General features: G+C 36.8%; 1 protein-coding gene across 3 annotated transcripts in view; it reads right to left on the reverse strand.

Annotated features, from left to right (window-relative positions):
• Positions 1–17,442, reverse strand: part of LOC136826027 (uncharacterized) — a 653,467-nt gene that overhangs the window by 583,636 nt on the left and 52,389 nt on the right. The gene's annotated exons all lie outside the window — the stretch shown is intronic.

Genomic DNA, 17,442 nt, shown 5'->3' on the forward strand with positions numbered 1-17,442 from the left:
ATATATATGTATATATATATATAATATATATATATATATATATATATATATACACACATATATACAGTATATACATACATAGATTCATATACAGTATATTCACGAACGAGAGAGGGCGTGTGCATGCACTAATATTAAGGCATTTTAATTTCACAATCTTTCATGAACTTGTATTTCACAGAGAATTAAGTACTTTCTTCAAAATATACGGAAACCTACAGAAGACAATCTCACAGAGAGAAGATTATAACTTTCGTAAGAAAACAAATAAACTTTACTAAATATGTAGGTACTGTGAAAGGTAAATGCTAAACAGGTACCCGAATGCAAGCACAAAGCAGAATCACTGTGAAAATGGGCTCTGAATAATACTAAGCTCAAAGGCCTGGTGTGGCTGTTTGCGGAGACCATCACTGCGATGAGTTGTTTTGACTTCCCTCAAAAGATTCAAGAATTCGGCCAAAAAGCCAGAAATTCCTCTTCCAGAAGGCGATCAAGATCTCTCTTGAAACAGAAGCAACAGAAGAAAACCTACACATTCTTATAAACTCTAAGAACCAGCTTCAAAGGAGAAAAAAAAAGGAATAAAAAAATTAAAAAAAAAACACACAAACAAAACCAAGGAACATCGAAACCAGCTTTCCTAATAGCCACAGATATAACCGTTTAGATAACAGCAAAACGCCCAAAAGCTTTCAAGGCAGCGTACTAGAGAGGAGCGTAATCTGATTACAAAGCTATAAATGGCGATGTCTTTTCAAGCGCTGTTCCGCAGATACAGGTTCTCCAGATTGAATGGGTTTCGCTGGTTTTAATGTTAACATACATATGTATATTCTTGCATACTATACAAGCTTGTACGCGATACGTCTGAGCCCGAGAATACTTGCAAAATATACATACATGGCTAACATGTTTGTTTTTAAATATACGATCACCAAGCAAAACACACATGCATTACTTCTCTATGTGTGTATATATATATATATACATACATATATGTATATAAATACATGTATGTATATATACGTACATGTATATATATATATATATATATATATATATATATATATATATATACATATATACACTTCCCTTTTAAAAAAGGTTTAAAACTCCATACGCGCATAAGTAAAGTTATGAGGGGAAGTGTAACTAGGGAAGGGGAAATAGAGCAATAAATATAGTGTGGATGATGGAGGAATGGGAGTAAATAAACGTAAGGGATGATGATAAAGTGAGAGAAGGGAGTCAGTAAGGGTGAAGCAAGGAAGTTAACATGACTTGTGCATTTGGGAGAGAAGAAGAGGAGTGTCAATGTAAGCCAACGCTGGAATGTGTATAAACGGCCTGATAAGCCAACTGTCCTTTATGGAACTGAAGCGCAGATACTGAATACAAATGATAAACAAAAGGAAAAGCCGCAAATATGCATGGTTTATGCATTATGGAGTAAGAGGGTAAGATGGTGAGAAATGTGGAGACACGAATCAGAAACGTTAGTATACGTGAAAACAGGGATGAGATTGTTCTGATGTGGTTCTGTCATGTGGAAAGAAATGGAAAACAATAGGTTGGTGAAACTATTGTAAAACTGGAAGGTGGTAACAAGGAGGAAGACCTTCAGAGTGTTTGTTGGATAGATGGAGTGCAAAAAGGATTGGAATAGTAGGGCCAAATAGTCGTGAATTGTGCAGTGTAGGTGTCTGAAGAAGCTTATGATCTGGAAGTTTTCTGCAAAGGCTTGTCACCCCTGAAAAGGATCAATGGTGATTTCTCTATGAAGCCTATTCTATTAGCAGAGAAGACATTTATATGTTTATATATATATGTGTGTGCGTTTGTGTGTGTGTGTGTTTGACTGAGTACACAACACAAGCAGTACGCAATCGCTGGTATATCCAAAGGTATATAAAAACACGAGCGCATATTATTCACCTTGAATGTAGGCACTTATTTCTTTCAAAGACATTACATTGTTTATTCATGGACTTCCAGTTCGATGAAAGGAAGTGTGTAAAGGGTGTATTCGTAAGCAATGTTGTTGCGAGCACGGCAAACCAAAAAAAAAGTCGTTCGAAATTTTAAAATTTTACACTTGTCGTTTTGGAATCGGTTATAACATTCGAAAACTTTATAAAAGGTGGCTGTAACCTGGTCCTTCCTTCACTCTGAAGATCCATGGAATATTCGTAGATTACGGGATCGACGGAGAGATTGATGCTGCAGACTAGAAAAAACGATTCTTTATTCAAGGAAATAATGATCTATCTGTTGACTAACGGGCATCATTGTGTCTCAGTGCCACTCCCACTAGACTCTCGAAGTCCATCGCAAGTTTTATTAAAGGTCACGGGAGCCATCCATCAAAGTAGTAACCAGACTCAACGTTCCTTGGTTTCATTGATCAGTAGGACAAGTAGACAGCGTGTTGTTGCCGTTGGATTGTGGTCTTCACTTCAATTCCAAAGTTTCCGGATAACTGTTTCATTTTTGTTTTGACCAGGCAGAGGTGCTAATCTGCGTCTCACCCTCCACATTTATCCCAGCTTGGGACCTGCATGACTATGTAGTCTCTCATAGCAGATTATTTACGGAAAATACGGGAATTACATTTTCTTAAATACCTTCAAGTGTGGCAATCGATGGACGTATATGTTTTGGTAAATAATTTGGATTCCAAGGAATCAAAAAATGTATTATATTCTTATTCTACTCTAGGGAATTATTTACTAATTTCCTATAACTTTATTCATACTATCACACATTACATTAACAAAATTCTCTATGTACTAAAAAAAAGTTGGCAGCAAATGCAATCTTTTGAAGTACACCCCCTTCCTTAACTAGCCTAAAAATGCAATTTGATTTATATGCAGCGCCCTCCCAGACAGCCCTGGAAACAAGGTAGCAGCCCTCCACACCTTGACATTCAAGGAGTTAGCAACTTCTAAAGTCCCCAAGGCTAAAACACTGGCCTTAGTTTAAGATGAAAAGGGGCCCTCTCCCATCTTCTACGATACAGAGTTGATTCAGCTATTTCCAGTAATTTCTGATTACTACAAGCCAAGACTCTTCCTCCGGATTTGGCAACTTTTTTGTTCCTTTTCTTGCTTGGGAAGTATACCTAAATGGTAAAAGCAACTCTCCAACCATCTCGGCTGTTACCATGTTCCTTGGCAAGTTGTCAGGCTTCTCGTTTTCCTTGTATTCTGGTTTGCGCTGATACTAAACAAAAATATACTTCCTTACCTTGACAACTTCTATGAATATTCACCCTAGGATTTCTTTTACCTACTGACGACGGATCTCAAGATTCCCTTATGAGTGACAGGCAATTTTGCGAGTCACTAAAAATAATGAAGTCTCAAGACGGGTTCAGTAGATGAATAACAAATTTAGAGAATGGAATAAACACTCATGTACACCCAAAACACCCAGACATAACGCGACTTTAATTTGTTTTGATATGCAAGAAAATAAAAAGGTACATCACTATTTTGCTTCCTTTAAAGACAAAAACTGCTACACTTTTCCCCTACCCTACAATTATACGTTTGCTAGAAATGGGCAGTTGGCTGCGGCCTAATCGGCTTCTGCACTGAAAGGCTAAAAGAGTAAACCTGATTGTTTCAGCAATGTTTTTGTCAAGTCACTTTCCTTGCCACGTGGCAGGAGGCGCCAAGTAATCACCGCGACAGCGAAGACGAATGTAATGTGGAAAACACGCACCTTAAAAAATCAAGAAAATAAATATCTATGCGGCAAACGAACTGCATGAAAATATGAAGAAAACATTTATGTACGTACACTCAAAGTCATTTATTTGTTTGCATATGCATGTGCATACACACGCATACACGTGTGTAATATACAAAAAATGAAAACGTGCCATCGTTAAAAATGGAACAGGGATATGTTAATGAGGAAAACATTCGAATGTCTGAAGCCCTTATTAATTGCAAAGTCATTCCAGCTGCGACGTACACGGTAACTGTGTCTGAAGGGGTTGGAGGAAGACGAAGAAAGAAACGAGGAAGAATCGGCGAACAGGGCGTGAGGGGAAGGGATTGGAGGAGGAGGTGGAGGAGGAAGCGGTGATAGGGAGGGGAAGTTGAAGGAACAGCGTTAGAGGACGAGAAAGGGACGTAGCTGTATTGCGCAGTTGACAGGGAGGTCCCTAACCTCTCTCTCTCTCTCTCTCTCTCTCTCTCTCTCTCTCTCTCGTCCACCCAAACTCTCGAAACTGCTACGAGACGAGAGACTGAAAGATGCTTTACAATGCAATCATTGACAAAAGAAAGATTGGATTGAACGTTGCTTTAGGATGCTCTTACTGACTAAAATAAGAGATATATGAGTTACGTTACACTGCAAGTATTGATTATACGTGGTAAACAACAAAGTTACATAACCCTGCATCTGCTATTGAGAGAGAGAGAGAGAGGAGAGAGAGAGAGAGAGAGAGAGAGAGAGAGGACACCGATGCAAGTATCCGTTTTCAATTCAAAGTGTGTATTTAATTCTGTGGCAACTTGTACCACATTTATAAGGGTTTTAATACTTTCTAAACAAAAATTGAATAAATTACGAATAGTAACAAATGAAAAATGTAAAAACACAAGCAAACGCAGAGAACGGAAGACACGTTTCAGACAATTTCACACCGCAGTCCTCATCATTACACTACCCCACCTAAACAGAACTATGAGTAAGGTACATTTCAAAAACATGAGATTCTCTTTCTTGAAGGTGACCGAGCCGTTTCCTTAAGACGGAAAATCACAAATGAATATTGTGTATAAGGAATCAGAATATACAAGTGGAAAATTGATTTATCTAATACTGCAATTACAACTACTATTATAATTACCATCACCACACGAGCGCGAGCGCGCGCACACACACACACGCACATACATGCATACGTGTGTGTGTATGTATGTATATATAGATATAGATATATAGATAGTATATATTATATATATATATATATATATATATATATATATATATATATATATATATATATATATATATATTGATATAGATATATATGTGTAATATAACCATATTTTTTACAACATTGTAAGGCATTTTATTATTCTTTGGTATGATTTATATCCTTCTGTATCACTCGAGGGCCCTAGATCATACACTGTTATAGCAAACAACAAAATTTTACTCGTTATATTCTTCACGATAAATTAAGGCAATTATATCCTTTTCTTTCAAACGACTGCATGACGCTGTTTCCGGTAACTATTTCTAGCCTTCCACAAAACCAATGATATAAACTCGCCTTACTCTCTTACTAGATATCAGAGAATCACCTTTTAAAATTTACTGAAATCATTCTCTCTCTCTCTCTCTCTCTCTCTCTCTCTCTCTCTCTCTCTCTCTCTCTCTCTCTCTCTCTCACTGTTACTGATGTTTCCTAATCTCACCACTAGCCCCCGTCCGTGTCTGACATTTGTGGTTTACCTGACGCAGTTTTTTTAGTATACAGTATATATATATATATATATATATATATATATATATATATATATATATATATATATATATATATATATATATATATATATATATATATATATATATATATATATATATACACACACACATACACACACACAAGGTTGCTGTTGCTGTTGCTGTAGCCTTAAGCCTGCTCATACACGTGTACGAGGCTGAGACGTGTGGCGAATATCGTTTGGATGCATTAATAGATCCCGAGTTGTTCAAACTAAGAGGACCTGGTATTTACAAGTCAGTAAAGAATAAATCATCAAGGGTGTGTGTGTGTGTGTATGTGTGAGAGAGAGAGAGAGAGAGAGAGAGAGAGAGAGAGAGAGAGAGAGAGAGAGAGAGAGAGGAATGCTTACGGCATGTGAATGAAAAGGCATAGTTTACGAGACTCTCAGACTCGTATTTTTTTTTTTACATACACAAATATGTCACACATATGTATATATTCCTGCTTGAAAACATACCTGAGAATAAAACTGAAGATATAATAGAAGTTATCAGTAAATATTTAAGTAAAAAATCATTCCTTGTACGAGTGTTTAAATTCGAAATCGCCTCTCTCTCTCTCTCTCTCTCTCTCTCTCTCTCTCTCTCTCTCTCTCTCTCTCTCTCTCTCTCCGTGTAATATAAGTGCGAATTTATTGACAAGAAAATCTATAGAATCCCGTGGACTATGATATCATTTCTTACAAAGAATTTGCTTTACCTCATGTAATTAAATTTATGCACGCACACACACACACACATATACACACACATATACACACATATATATGTATATGTATATATATATATATATATATATATATATATATATATATATATATATATATATATATATACATATACACATATATATTGTATATATAAATATATATATATATGTGTGTGTTTTTAAAGCTCCAATGACCAAACTTCTCGGCGCTCTCATGCTTTTTGGATTCGCCAATCACTGCAAGCCTTCAATGTGTAAAATCCACGAAGGTGCCCTTTTTTCCGCAGTGGGATTCAAAGCCACGCAGATGATAAAAGTGAAGCTGTCGCCTAAACCAGTGGTTCCCAACCTTTTTTTGGCCATGCCCCCACCTAATCACCTCTAAAATCCTGATGCCCCTTGTATTGATATATAATTCTTCTTATTCAAAAAGTGAACTCCTATTCAAGTGGAGGACGCCTAAAGGTCACTAACTTGGTTTAAACAAGCCTCCAAAGAACATGTGAATACACAAGCATATTTAAGTATCCATACTGTATATATATACACCGTATGTATTAACTCTCACACACACACTCATACTCACATACATTTGCTATATAAAATTCAATGTTAATAACTCAATCTCGAACTGCCCCCTTAAAAATCAAATTAACCCCCCGTGGGGTGTACGCGCCACGTTGAGAACCACTGGCCTAAACAGTCATGCTACGAAGTAAGCAAAATAAAAACGGCAACCTTCCTCTTTCGAACTCATGACAATAACGACAGTAATCATCACAATTACGGCAAGGAAATACGAAAAACAAAGGGCCTGAGCTCAACGAATAACACACATGACGTATAACATCGCAACTGACAGCTACCTGAGAGACCAGTTCACCTTCCTTCATCCTTTCAGTAGAAAAAAAAATGCCCAAAGTTACTTCAAAGTCATTACTTCCTGATGCGAACTCTTTCACCGCGATGGGAGACGTGCGAAAGTGGGAGGGTGAGAAAGTCGGTCGTCAGGAGGTAGGTAATTTAAAAGACGGATAGGAGGCAGCAGGTACTACCTACAGAAGGTCTCATAAGAGAGGCCGGAGACAATAACCCTGCAATGAGGATGTACAGAAAGTGAGATGGTGAGGCAGAGAAGCACACGCCCTGTAAAGCCTCCTTATACAGCACTTACATAAATCAAGAGAAGAGGAAGAAAAATAAGCACGAATCATAATGAACATAATATGCAAATATAAATTAAATGAGAAAGAGAGAGAGAGCGAGGGGGGGTTAATGCCAATATGAATTAATAACGGAAAACAATTATTTTTTCTACACGAAATCTTTTAAAAGAAAACTATTTTCTATCATGATTGACAACATCCATTATATCTTAAAATGTTGCAGTCAATATTTCGGCTGGTTTCAAGAGCCTGCTACAAAAACAGATGTCATATACTAATATCATTATTATTTAAAATAATCAAACGTTTCTTTAGAACAAACTCAAAAGGCCCATTGACTTTCACAGCAAGCTTCCATTAATTTGAAAAAAAAATTACAAATAAATAAAGACAAGTTACAGAGAAGTGAATGGTTATACATACAAGTCCTAAAAACTTAGACAACTTGCTTGGTGCTTGAGAGCAGTTTTACAACCTCTCCTAAACTTCTGAACACAGACGTCAATACTTCCAGGAAGACCTTTACAAAGTTTCGCATTATAAAGAATGTAAGAATTCTTTTACTGCCGGTTATGGCGATGTGACGACGCCTCGACAGAATGTGGACGCCGATGCTCAGCAAGTAAGAGTATCAAACATAAGTCATTAGGGAGCAGGTGCGCAAGATGAAAAGAAAGTTTCCTTTTTAATATGGACTGAAGGCAGAGGACCAATCACTGCATCCGCCGGTGATGGTCTAACTTATAATTATCATTATAGCAAGGAGACCAACTCCACATTCATCAAAAAGCTAAAGACATTGGGAAACTGCTGACAACCAGGGAGAAGACAGTTTTTCAGTAAAGGCAGAACCAAAGATCTAAAGCATGAGGCAATGAAAACATTCTGCAACCTGGAAACTAAGTTAAGGCCAAGGTTTTTACAGAAAGTTACAGACATTTTTATTCCAACAAGAACAGGGAGTCTCTCAAACTCTACCATATGATGTCTCTTTTATCTTCATTAAAAATATTACTGCAAGAGTCCAGGTACAATACATTTGGGTTAAACTGGAAAAAGATTCAATTTCCACATCAAACAACATCAGTACAAACGTCAAGTGGTCTATTCGCACATATAAATGATTTTTAACCAGTGTAAGGACTGGGAAAAACTCATCAGAGCAATCTTTTTTAATAATACTGTTAAAAGTAAATAAAAATTAATCTATTTTTTACAAAACACTATAGTAGTGGATTTCTCAATTTTAGTTCCGGTCTTTTTCAATTTTTACTTGAATGCTTGTTTCATTACTTTGAAACAATTAATTCCATACAGTAATGATGTTCAGCTTGTTTGTGGCATTAATCTCTGTTTTGTTAAGTTAACTTTTGTAAGCTTCTACTTTTACCTTTTATCCCGAAAATGTGAACGTATAACATGAAGCGCTTGGTATAGTCTTTGATGTTACTTATCTCATGATAGATATATATATATATATATATATATATATATATATATATATATATATATATATATATATATATATATATATATATATATATATATGTGTGTGTGTGTGTGTGTGTGTGTGTGTGTGTGTGTGTGTGTGTGTGAATGTATATGTGTGTGTTTATGCGTCTGTTGTACTTGTGCGTGAGTATACATTCTCATGATTGTTTACGCAAGTCAGTATAAAACCTACACTATCTTTTGCCCCAGAATCTTCGCTTCAAACAAATTCTGTCGTTGGGTAATAAACAAAAAGAATCAGAAACTGCGCAAAGGTCACGGCTTTGACCTTTTACACAACGTCCAGGGATTCAGTGAATCAAGAATTTCAACCGGAGGTTTTACGCTAACAGGTCTCGCAGGATGGAATTCGCCTGAACGAGACAACCTGTTCTCCAAAGGGAGACGAATGAAAACAAGAGAAAAGTAAGAGAAACTAAGCAGAGAACGAGAGAACATCACCAACAGAAATGAATACTAAATTGCGTGATAACCTGGCGCCTGATAATGAAGGAAGTTCGCTCGCTGCACCGCAACAACAAAACTCAGATACAAATCTCGTCATTGTTGATAACAAAGCCAAACACGGAAGGTGCAATCTGATACTTTACCAGAGAAACAAATCCAAATTAGTGAACTCATGCCACGAGGTGGAAGGAAAAGCTACTGTACTGTGAGGCATCATTTTGATGTAGACAATACAGCAACAGAATAAAGCAAGAGACAAATCACCAGCAATTTCAATTAACGAGAACAACAGTAACACATGTTGAAATGAGATTACATTAAAACAACAATAACCATTTAAATACGAAACGCTGAATTATCTCAGCAAACATTAACGAAAAATTTCTTCTTCAACAGCAATAATCAAATCGTAACGAAAAACAAACAGCATCATGGCTCCGGAGGTCACATTTACCATGTAGCATGTAATGAAAACAGACTGGTGGACCTGTCCCTAAATGGTTCACACAGGCTCAACCCCTGTAGAATGGTAGTGCTGTCAGCACTATGGGGCACTGTAGGCATTACTTGCCCTTTTGTAGCTTTTCTTTGTCCCTTGGCTGCAACCACTTCCGTTCCTTTTGCTGTACCTCCTTTCATATTCTCTTTCTTTCATTTTACTTCCCACCCTCTCCTAACAACAGATTCATAGTGCTACTGCGAGGTTTTCCACCTGTTACACCTTTCGAACTTTTACTGTCAATTTCTGTTTCAGCGCTGAACGACCTCATTGGTCCCAGTGCTTGGCCTCTGGCCTAAATTCTATATTTAATCAATCAATCAAAAACTCACAGGCTCAAGAGTAACAATGGCGAAGGGTACTCGAAAAAAAAATTTGGGGGGGGGATCGGGGTCGGCTAAGAACTGACTTTAAAATGTCTTTGGTCGTTGGAGAGATCAGAAAAACTCAGTGTTTGAATTGCTTCTCTCTCTCTCTCTCTCTCTCTCTCTCTCTCTCTCTCTCTTACAGTGTGTGTTCCTTTATCTTCAGTCATACTAGACCTGGGCTACTTTACAGCTTTTGTTTCCTTAGTTCCAAGGGAGAAAATGTACAGTTTAAGAAAACATTCACGGTACATTATCTATGACTGTTGTATCAAGGATGAATTCCCTGTGCAGACAACACTCTGGCCATCAACAGCGCCATACGCCTCTACAGAGACTGAATAATCAGTAAGTCGACCAGGCAACATAAACTGAGCCGTTTATTGCTATCTCCAACACTTTTTCACATTCAAGAGGGAGTTCCCATCCTTATCTAAAGCTAGTTACTACATCTTCAGATGTAGATAAAAAAAAAAAAGTTAAACAAAATATATTGGTAAAGTGCTAAACATGAAAACAGTATACAGTATCTTTCAGCGAAGAATAGAATATCCTTTTTTATTATACAGACGAATTACTATAGAGAACATGCTACGCCATGCTAAGAACAAATGTTTTTCTCAACTACTACCATTTCCACCATGACACCCACATACACACACACAACAAACAAAATAGATAAATAAATGATTAAAGGATTACATTTGTCCAAACGATTATGCCGCTACTAAACGCAACAAAAGTAGATATATAAAAGTATATCTATGTACAGACATATATCGATATTTCCTGAAATATGAGCAACTTCAGTTAAACAACAAACATGTGATCACTTATTCTTCAATGGTTCCATGGGAAAGGTGAACATAAATAAACACATATCTGTACAGTCCTTTCATTCTAAACGGGTTTACAATCCGAGGTTTGTGTACACATCAACGTTTGTCTGGAATAGAACAGAATATAGAATTTTGGGAGATCGACAGTAACAAGGTTTGAAAGGTGAAACAGGAGAAAACCTCACAGTTGCACTCTGAAACAGTAGTTAGGAGAAGGTGGAAAGTCAGATGGATGAGAGAGAATATGAACGGAGGCACAATAAAAGGAATGAAAGTGGTTGCAGCTAGGGGCCGAAGGGATGTTGCAAAGACCATTAAGTAATGCCTGCAGTGCACCGCATGAGATGCACTGACGGCACTATCTCTCTCCCCCCGCCGGAACGGTTGTGTCTAGGTCCTCCATATTTTGGTTGTTTTAAATCTGTATTAGAAAAGGTTTATTTTAAACACGTTTCCTTTTTCAAGTCATGGACAAATAAGGATATACTTCTTTTTTCTCTACAAATAAGGATATACTTCTTTTTCTCTATCTTCTGAATAACCAGCAAAGACATTTTCGCCCTACGTGAATCATAGGAACAAGAAAAATATAATAAGCTTTGCGTTATCGAGTTCGTCACGTTTATTTGTTATCACCGGAAGCGGTAAACGCTGGTACAATATTTATTCATAATAAGCAATAAAGATTCCAGACAAAACTAACTGAAATTGCAATTCGTTGAGGGACATCAACTGTTTAGGTTCACTGCCTCTGATATTTAAATTGCCAACCTTTACTAGTAAATACGGGTAATTATAACCAACTGTCAGAATTCAAATGTACTTCCTGGGATAACTGTATAAAATATCTTCCTAATCGATATCTAAAAATTACTAACAATTATAACTATTAATAAAAGGCATACACTGAAAAATAACTTCTGATGGTAACTCTAAGCAATACGTAACTTTGCACTATTAAAATACAGAAAAGCCAAAACCGAGATTATTTTATTTTCAATAAGAGCTTCGTTATCAGGAGCAGCTTAAAATTTATTTTACTACTAGCTCACAATTGATAATCTCTCTCTCTCTCTCTCTCTCTCTCACTTTTTCCTCTTTCTCCTCCCTAACCCCCCCCTCTACTCTCTCTCTCTCCAACCCTCCTGTCTCTTTTCCCCTCTTTCTTCTTCCTAACACCCACTCTACTTTCTCTCTCTCTTTCTCCAACCCTTCCTGTCTCTTTCCCTCTTTCTTCTCCCAAACACCCGCTCTATTCTCTCACTTCCTCTCCCCCCTTCTCTCTCTCTCTCTCTCTCACTTCCTCTCCCTCTCACTCTTCCTTGCTCACATTCTCTCCCTCTGTCTCTCTCTCTCGCTCTTTCTCTTTCTCTCTACAACCTCCCTGTCTCTTTCCCTCTGTCTTCTCCCTACCACCCCCTCTACTCTCTCTCTCTCTCTCTCTCTCTCTCTCTCTCTCTCCCTTCCCAACCCCTACCCCCTTTGGTGCCACTGATGTCTTACCCACACAGTATTCTTTTCCACATGGTAAGTCATATGTATACTGAAATTAGGTATGGCAAATTCATCAAGTTACTAAGTCTACGGGCATACCCAGCCCCATTTCAATGAAGCCCTCCTCCCCTTTGGTGCCCTTTGGGGCTAGTGATGTCTTAGCCCCACAGTGCTGATTTCTAGATAGTATGTCATACGTATTCCAAGTTTGGTTGAAATTGCTCAATGTGTTTCGGAGTTATTGTGGCACATACACACATACATCCATTTTTATATATATAGATTTTATAGCTACCCATGAATGAATATTTACTCATTAGCTTAAAACTGTCAAATGACTTGCTTGTGATATTAATATCATCTGTGAGAGAGAGAGAGAGAGAGAGAGAGAGAGAGAGAGAGAGAGAGAGAGAGAGAGAGAGAGAGAGAGAGATATTAGTACATATGCGTAATAACTAATTAAATTACCTAATTAATTAACTTGAAGATAACTCGTAACCATTCTTTCACAACTGTTATAGCCCGTAAATCATCAGCAGGCAAAGGTTTAGTCGATTAGGAATAGAGGGGTATTTTGAACGAATACAAATACAGTACAGCAGATACTGAAAACAAAAAGTATAAAAAGAGAGAGAGAGAGAGAGAGAGAGAGAGAGAGAGAGAGAGAGAGAGAGAGAGAGAGAGAGAGAGAGAGCGGTAATACAAAAATACTAAATAACAGGCTCCGGAGTAAAGGTACTAATAAAAAAGTTCATCTAGATGATTCACAAAAACCCTAAAATGGGTAAGACAAATGATTCGGGAGAATACAGAAACTTGGCAAATTTTAAAAACGAAAACAGCTTCATGGAAAACACCAAGCAAAACTGACCAATAAAATTCTGGCATCTTCCCAGAACAAAGTTAAGTGTAGCGAAGAAAGCTTTACATATCTTTGTGACCTTGAATTTGACTCAAATTTCTTGCCAAAAGAGGCAAGGTGATTTTGTTTATGCTGAACCATCACGCAAGCGAATTTAAGAGAAAAAACATATAAAAGAGGATATATACACAAATATAAAATAATCATTTAAAGCGAATGCCAAAAAATTAATAAAAGAAACAAAGACATGTTAAAACTCTATACATGCTATGAGGAAACTACAACAAAAATCTTCTGTAAATTTATGAGAAAAGACACACAAAAAAAGCACGAACAGCTCAGGTAAAAAAGTAGAAAAAAAGAGCTTGAGAAGAAATAAACAAAACTACAATCTAATGAAAAGAAAATATAAAATTAAGGTTCCAAAGATCACAGAATAATTACTTTCCTTTATGTCAAACCACGTGCTACGACAATTCACAGGCTTTAAAGTGTTGTATAATCAAGGTCGTTTTACAGCCCAGAGTAAACCGCTTAAAAAATGGTGCTAATCTTCCTTTCTAATTTATATAATTAGTGAAATCTTGAATACAGATATGTGTGCGTGTGTGTGCGCGCGCATCTGTATTCAAGATTTCACTAATTATATAAATCAGAAAGGAACATTAGCATAATTTTTTTAGCAGTTTACTCGGGACCGTTAAACGACATTGATTATAAAACTCTTTAAAGCCTGGGTGAATTGCCGCAGCACGTGTTTTAATATATATATATATATATATATATATATATATATATATATATATATATATATATATATATATATACTGTATATACATATATATATATATATATATATATATATATATGTGTGTGTGTGTGTGTGTGTGTGTGTGTGTGTATATATATACTGTATATATATGTAAGTGTGTGTGCGTTCGTAAATTCACGCGTTTTCTACAGCTGAATGATTATCCATGTTTTCTTAAACCTTGTAGCAACTTTCGCTCTTGTAGGGCTTCCTGATTTTAAAAAATGAATGGCAGGTGTCACTTGCTCGTTACTGTAAAAAGAGGTGACTTAAAACCCTTACAGGATGTACATTTTATTGTTTAACAGGATATCCAGAAGATCCAATGGCATTTAGAAAACCAGACCAAACTTAATACTATACTGTCATGTTCTCTCCTTTTTCCTGGTTTGTATGAGTAACAGAACAACGTATATTAACAAAATTATTTATTTTGCAATTTATTATTTAGATGTAAAAATTCACAGCATTTTTATGTGCATAAATATGGGAATAACAATGAGAGAGCAACAGAGAAAGAGAATGAAAAATAAAAAAAAAAATTATATTGATCTTTTGTGATCTGCAAGAAAACCCAACCTGTTCATACCACAATGTGTTTGTGAATTCCGCATCAAACAAGTAACAAGAGTAAAATAGAGAGATGACAGTCACACCAAAGAAAAAGACTCATGCCTGTTTAGATGACATTTCCTCCCACAAACGAGTTCACAACCCCTCAGAAATCCTCTCCTGCCTTAGGACACTGTCCTTAGACTTGACACTCACTGATTCAGGTTTACAGGATGAAATGGCTTACTGGCAATATATATATATATATATATATATATATATATATATATATATATATATATATATATATATATATATATATATATATATATACATATATATATACAGTATATATATTTTTTGATTTACATCAGGATCAAAGCCAGGTCTTTCAATTGAAAAAGCAAAGGACGCTGCCAACTGGGCCATACAAGTCATAAGAGAAGTTGGAACCTGAGGGCAACTGCACTCCAAGGAATTACCCGGGCAAGCTAACTGCTTGCATACCAGCGAGTTTTCCCAACTTCCCGACTCAGCTTGCCCAGGTAATTCCTTGGAGTGCAGTTGCCCTCAGGTTCCAAATTCTTTATGACTTGTATGGGCCTAGTGAGCAGCGCCCCTGCCTTTCAATTGAAAGACCTGGGTCTGATCCTGATGTGAGTCAGAAAATTATTTCCGTTCCACACGTGATTGTGTGTGATTATTTCTATATATATATATATATATATATATATATATATATATATATATATATATATATATATATATATATATATATGATAGGTAGAGAGGGAGAAAGAGATGCTGACTAATTGGATAAACCACAAGATATCTGTGTATTTATCACAGAAGTCTCAGAGTTAATCAAATAACCTGTTATGCAGTGAAGTAAACTCTCGATTTAATTCTCACACTCAAAGCGAAAACGTCATTTCATATTCATAGCAGTTTAAAGCAAACTGATCCAAGAAAAAAATTGCTTTGGTTATACATTTTATAATCAGTTTCTTCCTGGTTTTCCAAGCTGACAATATTCCATTTATTTTTCTAGAACAATCTCAAATACGAGTGAGCAATCCTTTTTCCATTATATAATTTCCTCACACTATACTTCTTCGACAGTTCTACCAACTGTGGCATTGTTTCAATCAGACAGACACTCGCTACCTTCATAACGTAGGCAAGATCAACAACAGACAATGTGCATCGCCGTTTATAAATAGACTCTTTACATAACTGAAAAAAAACTACATGAATTTCTAAGAGGATGAAGATTTCTAAGAAAAACAAGGGACAAACTAGTTCTTAGTTACGTAATCGAGGATGTTTTGCTTCTTAGATAAAAAAAAAAAAAAGACTTCCCTGAATACTAACCTGAACTGACGCCTGACCAGACGACAACCTACCCTAGGGTCATCCTGACCAGTTTGAACTAGGGCGTGACTGGTTGGAATGCATTAAGGTAGTAAGTGAGAGAAGGGGGGTGGGAAGGGTGGGGGGGGGTTACTGAGCGAAGACGGCGAGACAGAAAAAAAAAATGAAACGGGGAGTGGGAGCAGGAGACTGAGAATGGATGTGGGGGGTGTGAGAGGTTGTTGGAGCGGAAGGCGATCTCAGGTGTAGGCGGACCACTTCGGGATCTCTTTAACCTGTTGCATTGAGGAGCCCTTCCGAGCATTGCATTGTGGGCAACTGAGAAAAAGCTGCTCGCCATCCTGAACGCCCGAGGGTTTTATCACCGGCCCGGTCTCTCTCTCTCTCTCTCTCCTAATACAGGTTGCAAAGCCTAAATTCAGTCTCTCTCTCTCTCTCTCTCTCTCTCTCTCTCTCTCTCTCTCTCTCTCTCTCTCGTACCTCCAACAGTGTCTTAATGTTTTATCTTTGAGTGTATCTTTCAGTCCTTCAGAGACTGCAAAATATATAATAAATTCTCTCCCTCTCTTATACAGGCTGCAAAGCCTACACTTAGATTCTTTATACAGGCCAAAGCCCTCTCTCCTTATAGAGACTGCAAAGCCTACACTCAGATTAATTCTCTCTCTCTCTCTCTCTCTCTCTCTCTCTCTCTCTCTCTCTCTACTTATAAGCCAAATAAATACAAGATGCTAAACGTCAGGATAAAGACAAAGGAAAGGAAAAGAAAGAAACGGCGGAAAGGAAAAACTAAAACGTCAAGGCAAAGCCACTCAACATTTTAACAAAGAAAAAAGAAAGAAAAAAAAACTAACGATGAAACAAATTTAACTGGTCATAAATATCAGTTACACTCCCTAACACCAATTAAAAAAACGTTTAATAAATTGGACTAATTCGAGAGAGAGAGAGAGAGAGAGAGAGAGAGAGAGAGAGAGAGAGAGAGAGAGAGAGAGATTTTTTTATACAAATGAATTCACACACAACTGGGAATGTCTAGGTACATCGGTAGGAAATGCGCCATCTATTACTTCCAAGCAATATTTCTAAAAATTCCAATACTTCCTCTAATCTTCAAGATAACTTCAGTGGTCAAGTCGATATCAAATCTCGCCTCAAACAGAGAGACCGGAGATTGATCCTAGATAGTGGAAAGTGATTTAAACCGATTTCCTATAAACAGCTATTTTGTGTACTTGGTAGTTTAACCAACTGAGGTGGGTAATATATATATA

This window comes from Macrobrachium rosenbergii, chromosome 3, assembly GCF_040412425.1.
Source record: "Macrobrachium rosenbergii isolate ZJJX-2024 chromosome 3, ASM4041242v1, whole genome shotgun sequence".
Taxonomy (NCBI): domain Eukaryota; kingdom Metazoa; phylum Arthropoda; class Malacostraca; order Decapoda; family Palaemonidae; genus Macrobrachium; species Macrobrachium rosenbergii.